The 13,255-nt window shown below is 41.1% G+C and overlaps 1 long non-coding RNA gene across 1 annotated transcript; it reads left to right on the forward strand.

Annotated features, from left to right (window-relative positions):
- The first annotated feature begins 6,747 nt into the window (after positions 1-6,747).
- On the forward strand, positions 6,748-7,073 carry LOC148655550 (uncharacterized). Its single transcript, XR_015940722.1, has 2 exons — positions 6,748-6,857; positions 6,990-7,073. It is a non-coding gene; the product is annotated as an uncharacterized LOC148655550 (long non-coding RNA).
- Positions 7,074-13,255: the final 6,182 nt, after the last annotated feature.

Below are 13,255 nucleotides of genomic sequence, written 5' to 3' on the forward strand. Positions count from 1 at the left end.
TCACTCCGTTTTCCATTTCCTAGTTCCTTGTCCCCGTTCCTGTTTTTAATCGCCTTGTCTTGGATGGTCCTCCTGGTTTTGAATTTTTGGACCGCGCCCGGGATTTCCTACACTGGACTTGTTTCCCTGTGTGACCGTGGCGGTTCCGCGTGAAGCTTGGGCCCTCGCCGCTCCACCCCGCTGATTCATACCGCAACACCTGGGCGCGAACCCGGGTCTCCGGCGTAACGCAACAGGGAACCAGCCGAGTGAGCTAAAGGAGACCTCCCCCAGCCCAGGCGGCTGAGGTCCCCGCTACGCGCAGGGAGGACGATGACGTCACCGTGCCCCAACGAGCTCCGCTACACCAGCGCTCCTCCCTTGCACCTGGATTCACTGTCGGCACCGCCCCCCGTTCGCCATCCCTTCCATTCCTCACTGTGTTTTCCCCGTAGCCCTTTTCCAGCCACTCCCGGATTTTACCGTCTGCACAGGCTCCTGAACTACACAACTACACGGGAGTCAGGACTGGCTCCCGTTACAGTGTGTGTTCCCTACCCTGGGATTATTTCCACCCACTCCCACTATGGGTTTGTGATCAGAAAAATCAACTTGCACCAGAATGAGCTGCTCTTTAAAGATTAGACACACAGCAACATTTTTCCCTGATGTAAATCACTAATTGTGTTTGATATTACTCTGGTTTTTAATTTAGTGTGTACTTGACATTGCTTGATTGCACTAACAGAGTACACTAACAGATTGTTTTGTGTTTTTAATTATGACTAATTATCTAGCAAAGACTCTGAAGCCAGACATACTCTACTGTATGTACTCACACACTGACCACGTTAATTATATGAAAACTATGAAAAACAAGCTATGAAAGACATATCAATGTGTAGAATGACAGTGAGGAGGAGGGGACAAGCCCTTTAATTTAAAAGGACATCCCACAAAATTCCCAATAGCACACAACCAAAACTACAGTTTATTTTATCCCACCACCATCCAAATTAACCAAATATGTTCTAAACATTGGAATTTGAATTTATGTGTGGTTAGAAAACTCTATAAAGCTATCATTTCCACTCCTGCACACACACATTCATGTTGAGAAACCCAATTTCCTATAAGATAGTCAATACTCTGAAAGGAAATCAATGTTACAGTGATCTAATTGTGTTACTTTCACAGTACTATACTGTGCCTAATTCTAATTGGGCAAGAAACGAGGTCAACAATGAATACATCAGTGAACATTAAATAAAGTTTTGGATACATGCATCCTATCTATATAAACACCAGGAGAATATAAAATAAATGTTGTGACTATTTACAGTGGTGTAGTGGGGCGATGTGAAGTTCAAAAGGTCACCAGAATCTAAGTTATGTAGCTCACTTTAGAGTGATCTTATCAAGTAAACTCTGATAGATATTCATCATATTCCATGAAACTCTTGCACCTTTTTTTTCCACCAGTTGTTATGAACATGAAATTTAAAACACTCAGGCACTTGTATTTTCATTGCCTCCTAGGGGCTTGTAAGTGAAGGTGTTTTTTTAATCTAAGGCTCTGTGTATTAATTATTGTTTGCCAGAGTATCTTAACAATTAGTCAAACATTATTAAACGATTTCAATATGGGAACTAAAACTGAATGTTGTGCAATGAGCTGCTTTTTTATATCTCAGAAAAAAATTCAACAATAATTACAGCAGCTGCCTTTTGTTATTCCGTGTTTGCCCTCACTAGATGATACCATACAGCATCATCCAAACTTCACTCTTTACACAGTCCTGTGTAGCGGCAGTGTTTATCGCCTCGTAGGCTTCACCAGATGTCGCAAGCTGAGTAAAGCTAGGCCTTTGTGGAAAATCAGGATGCTGTTGGACACTGTAAGAACACGATCGAGGAGAGGCCATTCGTCCATGTAGCACATGTGTAGTTAGCAGCTCACAGATCCAAGGACTTCAATTAAATCCAATGATTTCAATGAAATCAGAGTGTTAGCTTCAACAGCATGGCTGGGTACACTCCCGCAAACGTTTGTATCAAGAAGTGCCCCCTATTCTCAATTTTAAATGCAGATCCGCATAGTGTCCATTAGTGTCCTCTGGCTCAGGCATCACTCTTGATGCTTAAAAAAATCTGCAGGATTGACTTTGATGACGCCTTTTGATTAGGTTGGACTTTGAACACATAACTCAGCTCCCCTCATCATCTTCTCTGTCCAAGACAATCCTTGGTTCTTTTGCAATGTCTGTGGAGGACAGTTCTTTTGAGCCCAGGAATGTTCTCAGTTGCTCTTCTCTGGCTGGAGTCCAGAGCAAGTTGTGATGATGGACACTCCAATCTCCAGACTGGAATTTCAAAACCAGGGGCCCCGTGTAACCAGAGACACTGCGCGGCAGGTGGCGATTACTGTCAGACGAGAAATTAAACCAAGGCCCCAGTAGACTTTTTGGAAGAGTTGTTAACCCTGGTTTCCAGCCTGAATTCTGCTCCACTATAAAAGACTTCCGGCCCGCATGAAGTTCACGAAAGTGTCAAAGCAGTTTTTCACTTCTCTTCCTGAAACTCTGTGTGATTGGGCTGTTGGTGCATAATGGCCACTGTGTGTCACGCAGGTGAGAGTTGCCCTTCAAGACTGAATGAAGTGGATCCACTCCTACACTTAAAGCACTTTGAGATCCTTTGGGTTTGAGAAGCACTATGGAATTGGAAGAAATTACAAATAATCAGGATAATAAATACACCTAAATGGACTTAATGTGTAATATTTAAAGATTATGAAAAAGAAAAATAACAATGCTTGAATAATTATTGTAGATGCTTTATGACATTTCAGAAAATTAACTGGTTCTGTGATGTGCCATAATATCAAACCAACTGTTTGTTTTTCCAAACTGTTTGTTTATTGGTCTACAGAAAGCACCTGTTCAAAAATACTCACGTGGGTGACTATAACCCAGTGTCTGTTTAACTCAGGCAATTTCCTTGATGTAATTCTCTATTCTGTAGAAAAGGTGCATTCTCTGCCACAAGCAGCCCAGAATTTTTAAATGTACCATTTTTTAGATTACTTGTTTGTTCTCGGTGCCTTGCAAGCAACATTTGAAAGGTACACAACTGAATATTCTCACCCCTCACAAAAGTGAACACAGTCATAAACAGAACATTTAATTCAATATTACAATAATGCGACTGCTTACTTGAAAGGAGGTATTAATCTCTTTCAAACCAGTCACTTGATTTCACAGTTAAGCCTCCAGCTCCTTGTCGCTGTCATTTGATTTCTCCTGAGAACATGTTGTTCACTTTAGATTGATTAAAGGAAAATTCGCATTGCTTGTTTTCCAGACAATACACAGCCCAGTCCAACTGAAGTCACTGAACCTAAGTGGCACCAAGCAAATTATATATTTATATGTATTATTTTCACCATTTTATTTTATTCACTTAGTCACTGTTTTGGGAATTCTGCTTTTCCCATTTTGTTTTGTGCAGAGCTACTGTAATTGATTAAAAATGTTAACTCATTAAGGAATTGGTTAGTTAAGACGTCTTTCAACTTTTACTTATATCTCGTCACTGCCTCCTCTCTTGTGCACTGACCACTGTATCTGCATCTTTTCATATGATCTAAAACGTCTTTTCAATAAATCTTAAACAGTGTAAACATGCACAGCCACTGTGTTGTTAATGCTATTGTCCTTAGATTTTAGTGTCTTAAGTACAGTCAATAACTGCTTAAACATGTATCCTGTCTCATTGCTCTGCTCAGACAACATTTCTCTCCTTGATTACAAGAACCTGAGTTTGGCCAAACAGCTCCAATAACAAGGATGAAGGTTACATTTGTATAACATCCCCTGGGTGTACAGTGCTGTATAAACTATAATGACATATTAATAATGAACACATTAATAATCATGTCCTTAAACAGGGAACAGACTTACCATTATTTGAACTTTAGATATACTTTAGAGTCAATAGGAAAGACCTAATGTTATAGGAAAGACCTTGTATAATATTGTCAATATCATACTAAAGACAGCAAAAGTAAAGCAATCGTGATTCATACACTGTTGAATGTTTTTCCATTACACTCTCTCCTCTTTATTTTTCTACGGTCCTTTTTTTTGCAAATCTACTTTCCCACATGTGGATTATTTTAATTATGTTGATTGCTATACTGTATGTGTTCTAACCCACAGATCTCAACTCCAGTTTCTTAGTGGTCTTAGTGTGTCTGTGGTTTTGTTGCCTTGTCAAAATACTGTTCCATGGAAAGGTTAATTATGGGAGGCAGGTGGAAAAGGGAATGGGGTTGTTAAAGTTGGATGCTTTGATTTCATTAAATCCCGCTGTTGGTCTTGTTTGTACAAAAGCAAGAAGCATTTTATATCCAAGAATGGAAAGCACACAGTGTGGATGACATAAGCTAACATTTTGTGCAGGAAGTTGTTAGTGCATCAGACATTCTTAAATATCTGGATGGAACGTTCTTTGCACAGCTAAAATAATTTCCTGCTCTGATAATATCCTTCACAAGTAACATGTTTGCACAGGTCTTTGTGATATCCTCTTGAATAACAGATGGTGTGTTGGGTATTGGGATGCCAGACCGTTTTAGCCTCATTAGAAAATCTGTGGTCCTAATTTTCAACCTGACAAGGTCTCAATGCTCATAATCATACGCAATGCGATGCAGAGGGAAATTTGGCAGTTTGAAATCGTCCCTTTCCTTATTGCCCTGCTATGAAATGGCATCCTATCTCAAGCTTCTGAACTAAGCTTCCAGGATACACTCCAGCTTGATGTGAACCTTACCAGGATGGACAGGTTTCTAGTTATGACTGGAAGAAGCATTGTTACCAGGTAAAATCTGTCTACGAGTAACATGTGCGAATAAGAAGACCAGCTTAAGGTGGCACTAGCTAAGACTCGAACAAAACTGTGACCAGTCACAGCAAATCGACCCGGTTGTTTTGGGTTAGAAAGATTCAGAATGGTTGAACAATTAGCTGTCATCAACACTGAAAAACAAAAACAGGAGTAAAACCTCCTTTTGGCTTTCAGCATGTGCTGAGAACTAATTTAATCCTGCCCAGAGGCACACTTCATGTTGGTGTTCAGGTTCAGGAGGTTTGTCGTGTACTATTTTATTAAAATACTTATTTCTTTTTGCATCACCTGCTTTCTCAGCAGCATTTAACACAATGTTAAAAATTGCCAGGGGCAAGGTTTCAAAGTGTACAAGAATACTGGGTATTAAAAGGTGTCGCCACAATTCAATTTCTGAACAGTATGACAGATTTTCCCTAGGGCGGTCATCCAACAGGGAAAGCATAAATAATCCCTACTGTGCTCGCCAAAATCTTAAGTATTCATCATCGTGACCTAATATTTAAAATAATTATGTAGAGATATTTGATTTTTAGTATAAAGTGGCTTTTTTTTACTTATGCAGCAGTAAAGGTTATTGACTGAACAAGGATAAGGGAAATGGGTATTATTTATTACACATTTTAATACCTGTGTTGGTTCTTGATGATGTTCTCTGTCTGTCAATTTAACTACATCATCAGATCAAGCTTGTACAGTTGGTTTCATTGGCCCCACCCACTTTTTCAGTCCTCCTACATGCTGCTAATGAACTTCAGGGCAAACACCAGGATGCTAATGTGAAGAGGTTTTGCAATGTTGGCGGAGACATCTCCAAAAAGACTCTGCTGTTTTTGCTGCCAAAAGGGCTTTGGCAGAAGGCAAGTGTTGACTCAGGAGAGTGAATACTTACTGTATGAAATCAACATATTTTGTGTCTTGGTTTTTCTTTGCAGTTTTTTGCTGACATTTAACTTTCACCCACAGAAGTGTTCAGTTTGGCCATTTAAGTTTTTGATTAAAAATATTCAGTGTTTTCGCAGAATGTGTATACAGCATTTGGAATTCAGCAGAATGGGACATCGTTGCAAAGGAGTGAATACGTTTTCAATGCACTGTATAAATACAAGGATGCTCAATTATAATGCAGCACAGCAGTTGACTATATTTACTATAAATATTTGCTTATTTAAAATCAGTTCAAAATAGCTTGCCTAAATATCCACTTTAACTGCATTTTATACAGAAAAGCACATACCTGTAGGCAACAGGCTTATTTTGAAGACGTACTGTATTTTCAACAGAGAGCTTACATAACCAGCACATTCCATTCATAGCCTTTACAGATGTACTGTAGTTCACTGTTGTGTGGTCTACATCTCTGTGGCATTTCCTTCCAGACATTTGGTGTGGGCCGTGGTTTCAAAATGTTATTTTAAAGCCAAAACAAAATAAGAACAAAACAAAGTGGCGTATCAGAAGTGTGTACACTGTGTCCTGTTCATCAGTGGTATCTCCTCCTGGAACACCTAGACACAGCTGTGATCGGAGCGCAGTGCCATAAGGATCTGTCTGCCGTCACCCTGGACAACATGGACCTGAGCAGGAGAAAGTTCCATATAAACGATCTCGAAATGCCGGATTCAAGACTGTTATAGCAGAAAGTGTGCCACCACTGAGCTATCATCCTATTAGCTGTGGTGAGGAATAAGGAATGTCCTTGTTTAGATTAGTAAGCAAAGGAGAAGCCGTCTGTTTCTAAAACCTAACCACATCTGGACATTTCCAGAAACACGTATAAAGCCGTCAACAATGACTCCTGGACAAGGCATACACACAGAGGGGACTGTGGACAAGCTTCATATGATAGTGTCTATGAAGGGTCAAGTGCACCCTGTGAGGAAAATTTCACTGAAGCATTTGATGGTTAGGAAAAGATTCAAATGCACTTCCTCATAGTTTCCACATGTGTCCTCTGTGTTACGCTGGTGACCTGCTAGTTGCGAAGAGGTGGACCCTATGCGGGTGACGAGATCACGAGTGACCCGTTAACAGTATAAACAGTGGAATCCGAGGTCGAGGTCTAAAGACCAGCAAAAGGTCAAAAAGACAAAAGGGAGACAAAGCATAAGATACCCAAGAAAAAATCCAGAAATCGAGATCAAAAAGTCAAGCCAAAAACCAAGAAGGAGTCCCAGGGAGAATACCACAGAGAGAAAGATGTGCAGCTCACAAGGTAAAACCCAATACTGAGCAAAGTTGGAACAGAGAGCAGGGTTTACGTAGGCTGGGGAGGGGAGGAGTGGTGATGTAAGAGGACAAGGATTGGTGAACGAAGTCTGGTTGATCTGCACTTCGCCTGAGTAGATGAGGTAGGCACCAGCAGTTAAGGTGCCCTCTGGTGGCGGGATGCTGGTACTGTAACACTCTGATGTTTCGCTGCTTATTCTGAAGGAATCCCTTGGATTGACTTAGTCAGTGGTTTTGAGGATTTTGAATACTTGTGTTAGGTTGTAGTTGTAACATAGCCTTCTCTGTTCAAGACTAAAAAAGTTCCGTTTGTGTGTAGGATGCTCCCTTAAGCCCTGGTAGGTATCTGCTGACTCTTCCCCTGACTGATTCCAGAGCAACAGCAATATTTTTCCTACAACATGCTGACAATAATTTACACAATATTTAAATTATACGTCCTGGCATTTTGATTTTCTTTTTAATGCTTCCCGGCACAATCTAGAGGGTGTAAATAACATAATTGACATATTCTTTGCATGAAACCAGTTACAGAAATATGTGGAGGAAACCAGTTGAGATAAATGCAATGGTTAGTGTTAAAACACGAGTGTGCACTATGAACTTGCAAGCATAGCCTGAACTCTGGATACTCATCACAGACTTGCAGTACTTCAGCTCAGATGTCACTTCATGGAAATCATGAAAATCAGGAAATGAACTGTTAAAAGGTGTCCCTCAGCAGAACCCAGCGTCCTGGGACCACTCCCTCGGCACGCCACTCGACGATGGACGATGTCTGGCTGAAGACTTACGCTGGCTTTTTCCTCTCGTTCGCCCGCATTTCCCAGTGGTTTGCTGTTGCGAGGGTCCCATCGCTCTTTGCTGCCTTTACCACACCACCCTCCCCCCTCCTGACCTAGCAAAGCGGGTTAAATGAGGGCCCTGGGTGAGCTGTTTCGGCTTCCTCTTTGCCTTCTCTAGTCCATTCACCAGCGATGTCGGTATCTGGTCAGGGTGGCATCCCGCGGGGGCGTGTCCAGCGTGGGGGCGGAGCCGTTGTCGTCCCAGCAGTCCTGGCTGGTAGAGGATGAGCTGCAGCGGTAAGGGCTCTATAAAGGCACACTGGACACCCCACCCCACCCCAGGGGACGAGCAGGGCCACCCCCGGAAGGGGAGCATCTTTTCACAAGCAGTCCCGGAGAGAATTGTACCTGCGTAAGGCGTTATTTTTCTTTTCGCCTTTCCCCTCACATATTTTCACTGGGGCAGGCAGATATTCTTCACACACCTCGTTTTTTTATTTTGTTTTTGGTCTTACACACCCTGCTCTTTCAGAGGGGACCCCGTTAACGTCCAGTCTGGTCGCCGCTGTGCTAGCGGTTCTTCTTTTTCCCAGGCTGGACCCCGTTAAATAGGGCAAGCCCAGCCTGGATGTCGCGATGCACAGCAGCACACTTTTCTTGTTGCCATTTTGTTTCATTCTTCACCCCTCTGTGTGTTATTCTCGGTCCCTGCTAGCCTCACAGCGGTGCTTCCGACCCTCAGGGAGGGGCGTGGACTTGTTACCGGTGCTCGCCGCGGCTCCGTCCACTCCCACACTGTTACAGCAGGTCGCCACCAAAATCTCCCACCTGACAGGAGGACAGCGTGTGCTCCGCACAGCGTGCAGTAAGGACATGTATGGAGGTTGGTTAATGTGGGAAAAATTAATACAAATAAGAATGTTACATCTTCACTTTGTGACAGTATTGCCATGTTCACATGCTGCAGTTAATTTTCTGAGCAGTAATATGTTGCAGCTCATATAAAATAATCAGATTTGAAGAAATAAAATCCCCAAAACTTAATTCTTAATTCTTATTCTTATTAAAGAATATTCGCTTGCCAAAAACATCCTTTTAGTTAATCAATACAAGTCAACAGTGCAGGGAAGCAAGACGTCCCAATGTACTGCAGTGTATTTGTGAAATACGTTTTTTACAGAAGGCCGTTCAGAGACTAAGCAGAGACACCACGTTCTCTTCAAGATCAGCTTTAAAAGCACACAGTGTTTCTGCATGCTTTAACACCAATATAGACAACGTGAACTGACTTTTTTGTTGCCAGAAATGTCATATTGGGAAAAAGAACCTATTTGGAAAGAATGTATGTTTAAACGGCAACACAGAGAGAATATTTCTGACCTTCGCAAAATGCCAGCCTTTAATGTCCATTGTCCTAGTCAGTCTAGACTTGTGCGGTAGTAAAGGTGTCCTGCTTTTGAACATCAGTAAACCAGCCTCTGCAAGAGGAAACCACCACAGTCTACACTGGCATGGACTGACAGTGACAAAGCAGATATCAAGAACACTGGCTGGGATCACTGATAGCTGGTAATGAGGGCGACATGACCAGTTTCCCCCCTGATGCATTTCTGAAGTTGACAGCATGTCAGCCAACACAGACTTTTCACAAGGACCTGTGGGAAAGCTGCTCAGTGATGCAGCATGACAGAACAACACTGCATTGGCTTTGGCTCTGAATGGTGCAGAGTTTCATCATGCCTAATGAATAGCTGGTATATATTTGGCGATCCTGGAGGTCAGTTCTGTGCTTGATGATTGTGTAACTTTAAGTTGGGTAAGTTGGGTGTGCATGTAAGGTAACAAGCTGTATGGGTTACATTATGAAATATGCACTGAAATCAGTGATCAGGATTGCTGTCTCACAGCGCTGGGGCCCTGGGTTCAATTCTAGACCAAGGCACACAGACACAAACACACACCCTAGACAGGACACCGGTCGATCACAGGGCACACAGACACTTGAACTTGAATCAGTAGTTAAACTAAGTTTGGCACATTTGCAGGGCCAATACGTCAATCAGTCAGAGTCAATCAGTGCAACACTGTTCATGTTTCGGTAGTAAAATGTTTTGTCTATTTTTTTTTTGCTGATTTTTTTTATCATCTACATAGTGTGACAAGTCAGGCCTTGCAGAGCTTGAATGTCATAAGGGATCCTGTTGCAGGACCTCTGTTGAGGTCTCTCATGTACTCTCCTTCATTATTACTTACATGTTTCAACTTCGTAGTTCCAGGAGAAGTGTAAACAGAGGACACCACATCTTTGTAATTATATTTTGCTTATTGAAAATAAGTATAGTTCATGCGTTCGTGTGTCAATGTTGTTGTACTTGTCTTACCTGTTGTGACCTCACAAGGCTGTCCTTATCTCTAGTCTGTCCAACCATTTTGCATCAGGTTACAGACTCTGACACACCTTTAACTGGAGCCTGACCTGCCCACGAAGAGGAGCTGGGTATTTAACATGGCTCTCTTGATGCTGCAGTCAGTCTAGCCTCGTCTTAGTCTTCGTGGCAAGTCTATCCATGTCTGTGTGTTGTCACACATCTTTGTTTATATTAAAGCAGTACCAATAAACTGCTAGTAGAAAATTCCCTGGAGAAACAATAGGTCATAATCTTTGTTGAATATTTTATCTTTTCGTCTTTCTTGCACATGAGAACTACTGTAAGTAAACGGGCACTTTTTGCACTTTAGTTATTCATCTGGCCTGTATTTATATGGCTTCTGTGACCAAACCCTGGACCGTTACAGGGAACAGAAATGTGGGTTTCACCTACAATGAAATTAAATTTGATGCCATTCCCAATGGTAACCTATAGATTCTAAAAGACAGCCTTGAGTGATGCCAGATGTGACCTGGGGCACATTGAGGAGCAACGAACGATTTGTACAAATTTCTTTCTTAGTCAGTAAGATAAGCTTTAAACCACAGCAAAGCAACTCCATTAGTTCAGGCAAACCTTTCTAATCTATTCAGCAAGATGGTATGATCACAAGTATCAAAATACAGTTTTGAGGTCCAGCCCAGAGGGAAAATAGATAAAAATTCACCATCCATTAGCAGATCATTAGTAATCCTGACAAAAGCAGTTTCTTTACTGTACATTGACATGAACCCAGATGGTAAAGACTCGTGCAGATTATTTGTACATAATTGAGGTTACAACTAAACATTTTATTCTAGAACCTTTTCTAAAATGGTAAGTTAGATGTCAAAAGGTAATGACTGAGCAGGCTAAAGTCTAATTTCTGTGTTTTTAATAGAGCAATAATAACAGCAAATTTAAAGGCTGAGTGACCAATTCCAGATCTCGAACATTCATCAGTATTACATGTGACAACGGGGCAGAGAACTCCAGAACTCCAGGAACAGGTAGTGGGTTTCAATTTTAGCGATCATTTCAGATAGCGGCAGAGGACAAACTGTTTGAAACTCTGTAAGGTGCGGGACACTGAGCTTGAGATACAGAAATTATTCTTGGAAGTGCAACCACAAGATACAATCTAACTCAAGATGTTATCAACTGTGATTGAACATACCCTGAAAAACCATTGCATTGGACCATAGACTCTACAGGGGCACTATTCTTAACGGGATTTAAGAGGTGATGAATTGTGGAAAAATAGTTCTAGGATTTCTCTTCCCCACATCAATTAGCTTCCCAAAAATTGTTAAACATATAGCAGGCAGTGCATTACTATAAGAGTGCTGATGTTGCCTGAAGGTCAGCAAATATACAGACAAGCCAATTCTGACTAAAAATAAACTTAGATTTAATTAACTCCCCATATGATCACTCCTCATCCACAAAACTTATCTTAGTCAACATCACATTTCCGTGTAAACCATTCTCTGTGGTATCAATAGACAAGGAGTTGGCCATCAGAAAATCTCCCATTAAACATTGATTAATCAGAGAAAATAATCTTCCAACCTTTCTGTGCAAACTGAAGGCCATAAAGCATGGTGTGCTGGAAGTCGTCAGACTGTTTTGTCACTAATTGGGCTGTTCCTTGTTCTGATGATGATGACTACAGCATTTGTTACAGCTTTGGCCAATTGAAACCCATTGAAAAGGTGTTGAAGATGAGTGTTCAGATCCTGTCTTGCTTGATATGTGGAGTACCAGAACTGTGACAGCCCGGTATTTCTCATCCTAAGTGCCTGGTTCCTCTGTCTGGTCATTGTATTGTTTTTATTGAGCTGGGAAATGTACAGCTCACACGTATCACTTTCATTCTTCAAAATGTGTGCACTATTTTTCAAAAGTTTTTATTGCAAATTCAGATTACTGACATAAATGACCTGAGAATTTACTGCGGGATTTCCCTTAAGGAGTATGTCAGTATTGTTTTATTTCCTCTGTGTAAATAATGATGTGTTCACAATTGTGTGGGACAAAGTGCAACAAAATGAAGGTTTTGCATAAGGGAGTGCACTCAACAGATGCTGAAAAACTAGTTGCTATGCAAACAAAAGTAGAGAAGGCACAAAGATGTCTACACCTGAATGAGAACATTTTATAAATATATGTCTTTTTAAGTCATTCTTGTAGTAGCGAATAAATAAATTCCAGGTCTCTTCTTTGTTCAGAGCAAACAGCACACGATGAACACTGAATTATAAATATCGTTAAAAAGATAAATAGATTAAAGTTGCAAGAGCAAACAACAGGTGACAAAACTTTTCAGCTGCAAAAGAAAACAGTCAAGAGAAGAAAGAACAGGAGATCATCAGAATGTTTTGGAAAATCAGAATGCTATTGTAGATGGAGGGGGTGATACAGTATGTTCCACAGTATGCTTATGAAGATGACTTGATAGTGGATGGTTCCTTTTCCAACATTATAATGACACACAACACACAGTCCAAACCTAAGTGACCAAAAAGAAGAGGGAAACGTCTGGATATCAATGTACTCACCTCCCAGGTTACTACATACTGTATAACCCAACCGAAATCTGGTTCCAGAAACCTAACTGGGATGAATGTCATACTACAACGAAAAAGATTGTAGCTGTGCAGACGAATAACTACAACAAGATGGGTAAAACAAACAGACACCTGCTGGGAAAGCTGTTTGACAGAACTCCTATTCTGTAGATTGCATCATGTCTAGAAAGCAAGTGTTAGAGGAGAAATGTTCATAGTGCCAGCAAACTCTTTCTGCTGCTGTTGTGTTTTCATTTGAAAATGTTAAAACACTTTCATATAAATTAGTACTTTATGATTCTCCTTTCTTTCTTTGCTGCGTTTCAGAATGACTTCCTTTCCCCCATAATTTTGGCCACCAGTGTATGTCCTG

Source organism: Lepisosteus platostomus, chromosome 8 (assembly GCF_059453375.1).
Source record: "Lepisosteus platostomus isolate fLepPlt1 chromosome 8, fLepPlt1.hap1, whole genome shotgun sequence".
Taxonomy (NCBI): domain Eukaryota; kingdom Metazoa; phylum Chordata; class Actinopteri; order Semionotiformes; family Lepisosteidae; genus Lepisosteus; species Lepisosteus platostomus.